The 9,388-nt window shown below is 38.9% G+C and overlaps 2 pseudogenes; both read left to right on the forward strand.

The window, feature by feature from the left end:
• Positions 1–5,740: 5,740 nt before the first annotated feature.
• LOC129719795 (uncharacterized) lies at positions 5,741–7,359 on the forward strand (annotated as a pseudogene).
• Positions 7,140–7,665, forward strand: LOC129719796 (uncharacterized; annotated as a pseudogene).
• Positions 7,666–9,388: the final 1,723 nt, after the last annotated feature.

The following is a 9,388-nucleotide window of genomic DNA, read 5'->3' on the forward strand; positions in this document are numbered from 1 at the left end:
CTGTCATCCAAACGATAAGTAACGATCCTAAGGAAAAACATCCAACCAACAACTGAACGAGTTTGCCATTTTGTTTTTGAGTCTCATGAACATTGTTCAATTGAACTTCGCTCCGTTAACACTTGTTAGCTCGAATCTGAATTGCCTTGGTATCTTTTTAAAAAAAATAATTGGTTGAATAGTACTATTAATCAATAGAATCGTTTATTTGAGTAGTACTGTGAGGATTACACACGAAAAATATAGTAAAAGTACTAAAAACTTTTTGGTGTGAAGGCGTAACCACGAGGACGCCATATTGAGTGAATAAGAGGGAGACATAACCACAAAATGGACGAAGTGAAAAAACCGCCGGACCGGCTGAATTCAATAGATTCACTATCGGACGACGATACAGAATTGAATAATAATGAACTTATGGGAGCAGCCAGCCTTGAAGCACAAAAACAGAACAAACACACCAGCAGAAAAAAGATTTTGTGAAGGTGGCTTACTCAGACGCAGACACAGGTCCCTACCGAATTTTAATTGAGCTACGTAATAACGATGGAATTCAAAGAGTGAACAAATTCGCGGTTGGATCCACGCTGAGAAAAATGGAATAATTCAAAAACTACATAGTGGACATGAAACAAGTAGGACGGAACCGTATAATGGTGTTTGTAAGCAGTTACATGAAGGCGAACGCCTTAGTTGATGAGATAAATAATTGTGGCACATGCAGCTACAAAGCATACGTACCTCTACATCTAGTTACCACTACGGGAATAGTGGATGGTGTTCCAGTTGACATATCTGAAGATGAAATTATGGGAGACATCATGTGTGAAGTTCCAATAATCAGCGTGAAGCGGCTCAACAGATTTGTAGATGGCGTAAAAATTCCAGCGAACCGCATCAGCATTAGGTTCAGAGCAAACACCTTACTAGATCGAATCCGATTGTTCTGTTGTTGCAGTAAAGTAAGGCCCTTTACTCAAAAGCTAATAGCTTGTGGTAAATGCCTTCGTTTCAATCACCGTGAAACTGAATGCAGAGGAGACCGTAGATGCAGAAAATGCGCCGGTCAACATGAAACTGAAGAGGGCTTCAACCAGTGTACTAACAAGGCAAAATGTGCCCATTGTAAGTCAGAAGATCACACAATGCCAAATGAAAATTACCCAAAAAAGCTCAGGCAAAAAACCATTAAATTGCGAATGGCTAAATCAGCCATAACATATGCTGAAGCCAAAGAATGTTTTCCCTTACGAACAAAAAATTCATTCTCACCACTGGAGAATATTCTTGACTTTCCAAAACTAGAAGAATCGTACGCATCGACGCAACATGGAGAATCACTGCGAGAGCAATGGCGACGAACGAACAAGGAGAGAGAGAAAATAAAACCGGCGATCATCACTTATTCCGATCAAAGAAAAAAGCAAGGAACAAAAAGGCAGCGCAAAGACGAAGAACAAAATGTAATAACAAACGCAATGCAAACTACAAATGTACGGAACCAAATAATCAGCAGTAACGATCTCCCTGGTAAGGTTGGTGCGGCCTTCAGTAGCCAAGACAGTAGAACCGATAGTAAAACATGGGAAAATATGGTGAATGAGGCACGTAATGCCGCTGAAATGACGGCAAACCAAAATATTAAAACCAAAATGATGAGCTTTTACACTGATTTTTTGAACCAGTTGAGAAACCATGAAGAAATCAAAAGCAAATTCAAATATTGTACACAAAAACATTTTAAACTAGCGAATTCGGTAATAGAAACTACAAAGGACAAATAAAAATAAAACTAAATTTAATAAAATAAAACAGAAAATCAAATCAAGGTAGCTCTGAAAGTCAAATTATTACAAACAGTCACAGTGAATCCACTAAAAATTATGCAATGCAACATACAAAGTTTAGAGAAACACAAAGCAGAATTAAATAGAACCCTCATCGAAGGGAGCTACGATATCGCTATATTGTCGGAAACATGGACAAAATCAAATTTGGAACTAAGCAATCGATACAAACTTCCACGTTACCATTTGATAGCAACATCACGAGATGACAACTATGGAGGAGCTGCAATCATGTTGAAGAACGATTTCAACTATTTGCCAATACCATTTCCAGCTACATCAAACTCGACACAAGTGTGTGGAATAAAAATATGCTCTTTAGACGTCATAGTAGTATCGATATATATTTAGCCGGATATTCAAACAAAAACCTTTGAAGACGACATAAACAAAATCTTAACATCCTTGAACGGACACAGAAAAGTGTTTTTAGCAGGAGATGTTAATGCACATCACTATGCGTGGGGTAACGAAAAGTGCGACCGGAAAGGATACCTCCTAACAGAAACGATCAATAACAGCAAATTTCTAATTATAAACGATGGTTCAAGTACATTCGTACCAATTCAAATAAACAAAAAAGCAACTGCTATAGACATCACATTATGTACACCGGAACTGTACACCGACATCAAATGGAATGTTCTCGATTACAGTGTAGGGTCTCATCACATGGTCATTGAAATAGTTTTACAATCAATATTTTCAAACAAAAACAAATACTTCTACAATAAAAAAAAGATTTGCGAAGCCATGGCTGAGCTCGACCCGGAAGTAATTAAGAAAGTAGCGGATCTGATACCTGAGGTAAAGAAAACCTGTAAAGCAAATAGGCAAAAAGACACCAAAGTACCTAAACGTTGGTGGACAGAAGAGGTAGAAAAGGCTTGAACAAATAAAACAGAAGCGAGAAGAACATTCAACAGAATATCAAGCCAAAGCAATTTAATAGAATTTAAAAAACAAGCCGCTATATTCCAAAGGGTTAAAAGAGAAGAAATTAGAAACAAGTTAAACGATTTTCAAAATCAGATTAACCCATTTGGCAGTTCCAGGGAGCTATGGGGAAAAATAGGTAGACTAACAGGAAAACGGTTTAAAAGAAAGGAGAACAACGTGATGTTTGACGATAAAAATGCTGCAGAGGAATTTTTAGATGCACACTTTGGACCACATGATCCGCAACAGTGGATAGAGCCTATATCGTGGACTACAGGTGATATAATGGATGAAACTAAATGGAACAACATACTGTCAGCGAAAAAAAAATCATCGGCTCCGGGAGGAGACCAGATTTCCTATGAGATGCTGCGTAAACTGAACCCAGACGTTGTTAAAAACATCATAAAAGACTTGAATGAAATGTGAAAAAGAGGATATTCAGAAGACGCATTAAAATTGATTCGGATTGTGGCAATACCAAAACCCGGTCGAGACCAAACAACGCCTTCAGGAAAGAGGCCAATCAGTTTGGTACCTACGATAACAAAAGTAATGAATACTGCGGTCCTCGAAAGACTTCAGACGTTCATAGAGGAGAAAAAAACTCTACCAGACACATCATTCGGTTTCAGAAAGGGACTCTCGACAAATACATGTCTTCAATTTATAATAAATACGGTGAAAAAACTCAAGCGAGAAAAACTGAAGGTAGCCTTAATATGTGTTGACTTAAGCAACGCCTTCAATGCAGTCAAAACAAACACTCTAAGCGACATACTAGCGGATTTGAACGTTCCTGGAGATTTAAGCACATGGATAGTAAACTTTTTTCAGAACCGAAGAATAAATATGCAAATCCGAGACTCGACGATTTCAAGGACTGTACAAAATGGGCTTCCACAAGGTGACATACTTTCGCCGACTTTGTTTAACCTTTACACTAGCAATCTTCACAAAATAACAACGATGACGTCATACTGGTGCAGTTCGCCGATGATTTTGGTGTGCTGGTAAAGGGAAAGACATTAGAGCAGTTAAACACCACAGCACAAAATTTTATGGACGAATTCGTAGAAGCAGCAAGCGCCCTAAATTTTACTATCAATGCCGAGAAAACCACAGGCATTGTATTTCATAATAGTGATAACCAACTAGCAATACAAATAAACGGAGTTCAGCTAGAAACAGTGAGAGTACATCGTCACCTAGGGATACAGATTGACAGTTTTTTAAGTTTTGGTGCAAATACCAGAGAAGTTGCAAGAAAGATTAATGACCGACTCAATATGCTAAAAATTATCAGTGGGATTACAACCGGATCACACCCTCAAACTATGGCTAACGTATGTAATGCTTTGGTGAGAAGTCTTTTAGAATATGGCTGTACAGTTCAAAACAACGCCAGTAAGACCAACAAAAAGAAACTGGGAGCGGTGAATAATCAATGCTTGAGAAGAATAACAGGTTGCACAAAAAGCACCCCCCTCAACGCCCTAAAAACGTTGGCTGGGCAGCATCCGTTGAATCTAAGACAGGAATACGTAGCAAACAAAGAAATAGCTAGATCTATTAGTAGACAAAACATAATAGCCACTCAATTTAAAGGATTAGTAACTTCGAATGTTTTAGAAATATCCAAATACAGTTACCAAGAGGAAATATACTTGAGAAACAAAAATATATTCGACGGCATTATACCGTACATTAAATTTCAGCAGGTGACGGTAGAAATTTATCCCTCTCTAGAAGGATTAAGCACGGAAAAAAAGAAAACAACCCCTTTAAATTGAAACAATTGGTCCTTTTCACAATGAATAACCAATTCCGCAACCGTAAAAGCATATTTACTGACGCCTCCAAAGAAGGAACAAGATGTGCTATGGGAATTTACCTGGAATATTGTAGAAAAAAATACTATTACAGATTAGAGCAAGAAGCGAGCATCACATCAGCGGAACTAACGGCAATCCGACAAGCCTTAGATTTCGTCCAACAGTTGGAGATACACGATTGCGTTGTATACACAGATTCAAAATCGGCTTGTACGATGTTGGAAGACACAAAAAAAATCACAGGAGGGTTGTGTGCAAAGCCACGACCGCAAGGTTGAAGTAGAATACTTTTACAAGGAAGATAACCCGGCTGTTTGCGTGTCAGTCATTTTGAAATCGGATTGGTTTCGTATATACCGCTTGTTAAGCACAGTATCAACAAATGGTAATAAACATCACACTGCTGTGTATTTGCAGCAGCATAAAACCTCAGTTGCGGTTTATTAATAACGATTCATTATGCTCTTCCAAAAACATTTTGTAGCCTTGAAAAAGGTCGATTGCTGCAATTGCAATATTCATTCAATTATTGCATAAATGCTTCATGGTCAGATATACCCGCTGCAACTGCTACGCTAATCGTAGCCATGCCACAGTTGTGGCCGCTATACGCTGCCATTGGTATCCGCTGTCCCTGCATCAACTAGTGCGCCATCCATTGCTCCGTCGCTATCCGCTATCGCTGGTATCCACTGCACTGCCACAGCTAAGGGATGACTGCTGTTGTCGCTGTCTAGAACTATTATAAGCGGCTTCGGCTGAAACAGGCTCTTATATAGGCCAAACAGCATATTTTCAATTGCAAGGTATATGATTCTGTCGACCGTGCTTGGGAAGCAATCATGTAACGACCAATCAGAGGTCGAATTTTGCGTTTTGACAAGGCTTGACTATTTTCAATAGTACAATAGTTTGAATCATAAAATTACAATCATCTTCATTTGGGATGAATCTTAGAAGATTTTCCAATCTACTGCTGCAAGAACGAAGGAAATCCATCGAATACTAACCGATTTATTAGCATTTGAAATTGGACATATTTTTAACTTTTTCGGTTTTAGATTTTCATTTTACATCCCTATGTAGCCGAACTTCCTGAGAGAAGTATTCTACTTCAAAATGAAAAAGCGGGGCCAACAATGCTGGTCGAAATCCTTCAGATAGCTCATCGTTACAAAGTTGCTTTCCAGTGGGTTCCAAGCCATGGAAACGAAGTAGCGGACGAATTGGCCAAACTCTTTCCGATGAAGCACCAATTTACGAAAATGGATTATTTTTAAAAGATGCACTATACCGATTTAAAAAGCAAACCGAGCTGGATTCCAACGAATGGTACCAAGATTACTCCAAGGAAAAAGGCAAACGATTCCACGAAATCTGTCCTGAATTTACGACGAAGCCTTGGTATCAAGCGAACGGATACATCGCCATTGTAGATTGGACAAACTTTACATTCCGACGATCATAAAATTTGAATCCAAAAATTTTTAAGCTGATCGAAGGTCTTCAGGTAATGTTATTTGCAGTGTACTTGAAAATACTTAAAAAAAAAAACATTTTTTTACTATATGCAACCGATATATTTTCAATACTACAGGACTGTTTTCCGATGCGCTTCAAAACGATACATTTCATCGGTCAACCGTGGTACGTGGAAACAGCACTAGCAGTAATCCGACCGTTCCTCGAGAAAAAAACGCGATCGAATAAAATTATATGGCGGCAACCTGTCGACACTGCATGACTGTGTTCCCCCGACATCCTGCCAACGGAGCTGGGCCGTGAAGGGCCCACATTCATTCCGCTGAATTGGTATCACGAGCGGTTCGAAGCAAGCCAAATCTCCACGACAAACCCTGCGCCATCGTATATTCTAAGGCAGCCACAGTTCTACACGACACCACCGACGCTGGTCGCGGCTACCACAACCAACACCAACATCACGGCAACGATGGGGTTCGGATTTCCAGAGAAGTACCAAAGCAGCTGCGGTGAAAATCGGCGTCCTCACGACCAAGGCGACCGATCCGGCTACCGGTACAAAAGGTATCCTTATTTGCGTGATTTTTTAAAGTCGCTGCATGCCAACAAATCATTAAATGGGAAACGTTTTAAAATATATACCGTCTCCACTAGGTTTGCTCTTCTACTCATGAAAAAGGTTGTTCATAAAAAATACACTGTGAATTTATTTATATAGAATAGTCGCAACTGCCGCGATGACAACGACGATAGAATGAATGATGTGAGTGCACCATCAATGAAAATCTTTCGCAAAAACTCAGTGTGCCCTTTAACGTTATTTTCCTCTACTTTTGCGTCAATACTTCTCACCAAACGCGACGAACCAATAGTAGCAGCATGTTAACGGAGTTTTTTTTTGTTCATTATCTTTCCAGAACCGACATTCAATTTGTACTTGCAGAAGTAGTAGTGAAGTCGTTGTGCTGATTAGTTGGTGGGCAGCCATCATCGTCACAGTATTTGACGGCCAACACCATACTACCGGCCGTAAAAAAAAGAAGTTTTCATGTCCCGCGGTTGGGGAGCCTCCGGAATGCCCTTCACAGTGTTTTGCCTCAACCACTCGCCAAGGCACATCAAGCGTACGCTCAGAACCAGCAGCAGTATAAGAATCAACAGCAACAAGATATCGAAGAAAGAAAATTGCGTTTGGGTGCAAAGGAACCAGCTTTAAATGACCAGCCAAGAATGTTGCCATACGGGACACGATATGCTGAGCCTGTGGCCATTGTACAACACAGCGAGTACGGTCGAAGTAGCGGTATCAAAGAAGACGAGTATTCCGACGGTGGTGTTTATCTACCGTCAAAACCCAACACACCTCGAAGACCCTACAACGTTCCCCAACTATTCTTGTCCTATGGTCCTATTGGTTAGAACAGGACATACCTAACATGCCTTGCCTATCAACCAAGTCATTATGTTTTCTTTCGGTGCATGTGGTTGTCTCTCTTGCTGTATGGCGTAAGGTGAAAGATGCTTGATGCTCGACGCGGGAATTTATTCTCTAATAAATGTGTAAAAATAAATAGCAATAAAGTATTTATTTATTAAAATTATTACACTCCACACCTTTAACAAGATATTTAAATTCATTGCATTCACAAGTATTTAACCCAAGGTTTTTTTCCTGTATGGACTACCTCACTGCGACCAGAATCGTAGATCTATTGTGATATATGCTCGGGTGTCTGCTGTATCCCGCACTTCTGTTAATAGCAATACCGCTATTGAGAAGTGGCATGCTTATTATTATTGTTCATCAGTGCTTGTGTGTAATGTGATACTCTTCCTTACACGCTTACTGTTCTACTATACCGATACTCGTTCCTCTTGCCCAGAGTCTATGTTTAAGAGTCCCGCAAAGATGAAACCAAAGGAACCAAATCAGTGTCAAACGAGGGTACCAATCGAGCAATGTAAATAAACAAGGTGATAATGTTAGGAGTGGATGAAAAGTGTTGTAATTGAGCGTAATAAAGAATATGTGTTTTTCCGAAGTTTTACTTATACATTTTAATCCAACATTAAACCTGTACACTGGTTGACTTAAATTTAACAAAACATCACCGGTGTAATCTCTCAAAACTGTGTACCTTGTGAAGAATTTCAAAAAATGATATTCGCTTATGCATGGTGAAAAACAGAACTGTATAGTTCTTGGCAACAAACGGCACAAAAACTGTGTTGCCTATATACCATAGACTCTGCTCTTGCCAAATACCACCAATTATAATTCCCTGGAGAAATTCGTCGTGCGTCCTTCTGGCCAGTTTTATTGATAAGAGGGACTAATTTTTTGTTAAGAGGAAGTCACGCAAAGGTGTTGTAGATTTCAGCGTAAAGGAAGGGTGATTGGTGGGGAACCCAAGTTACTGATTATATTATATTATTTTTTACCATTGTTTATTACCCAAGTTTGGAGAGGACATCTATTTAAATTCAATGAATTCCATTTTCGCGGCGTTGAGACGCATTCTGGGGCATTTGCATTATGGACAAAACATGACAAGACAAGAAAATACAACATCTCCAAAGCTTCCTGGGTTTGACATTTAAAAAAAATCAATTGGTTATCCGTAAAATCAAACCTGTTTCAAACAAATGTTGAAACTTAACTGAATGATAGCAGCTGACGCATCAATATAGTGAGTCTAGAATCCTTCCTATGTGTGAAATTGTCACTAATCACACAGCAATGTTGGTTCATTATTAATATTATTTTCAATTTGTGCGAACTGAGTCCCCTAAGCTAATAACACGCATAACTCACAATATGCCAACTAAATGCCGTAACATTAATTCGGCCATTTTTTCTCGAAAAATTAAAACTATATTGGAACAAGATACCCACAAAACCGGTTTATAGTAAATTTAAACCGCAAAAGATCCTAAAACCTACCATAAAAATAATGTAAAGTAAGTTTCGTTTTTAATTTTTAGTCTTTAAGGACTAGTAACTTCTTCCTTTTGCACTTAAAATGGCATATAATTAACAAACATTTAAAAGCATTGTGTTCTTGTATGCATTCGGTAAGATAGATTGGACAACATGAATGAAAAAAGTGTAAACAGCTTTTTGACAGGTTCTTATCGTTTTTTGTTTGAGGCTCGCGTAGAGACGAGAATAAGAATATTCTTTTTTTTTCTTTTCTCGCTGTTTGGCGCAGACCGTTCGGTCCATATCAGAAGAATATTCATCACGTTCATTATTTGTCGAGCAGTTTGACAGGGAAAGGTACG

This window comes from Wyeomyia smithii, chromosome 2 (genome assembly GCF_029784165.1).
Source record: "Wyeomyia smithii strain HCP4-BCI-WySm-NY-G18 chromosome 2, ASM2978416v1, whole genome shotgun sequence".
In the NCBI taxonomy this organism is placed as follows: Eukaryota; Metazoa; Arthropoda; class Insecta; order Diptera; family Culicidae; genus Wyeomyia; species Wyeomyia smithii.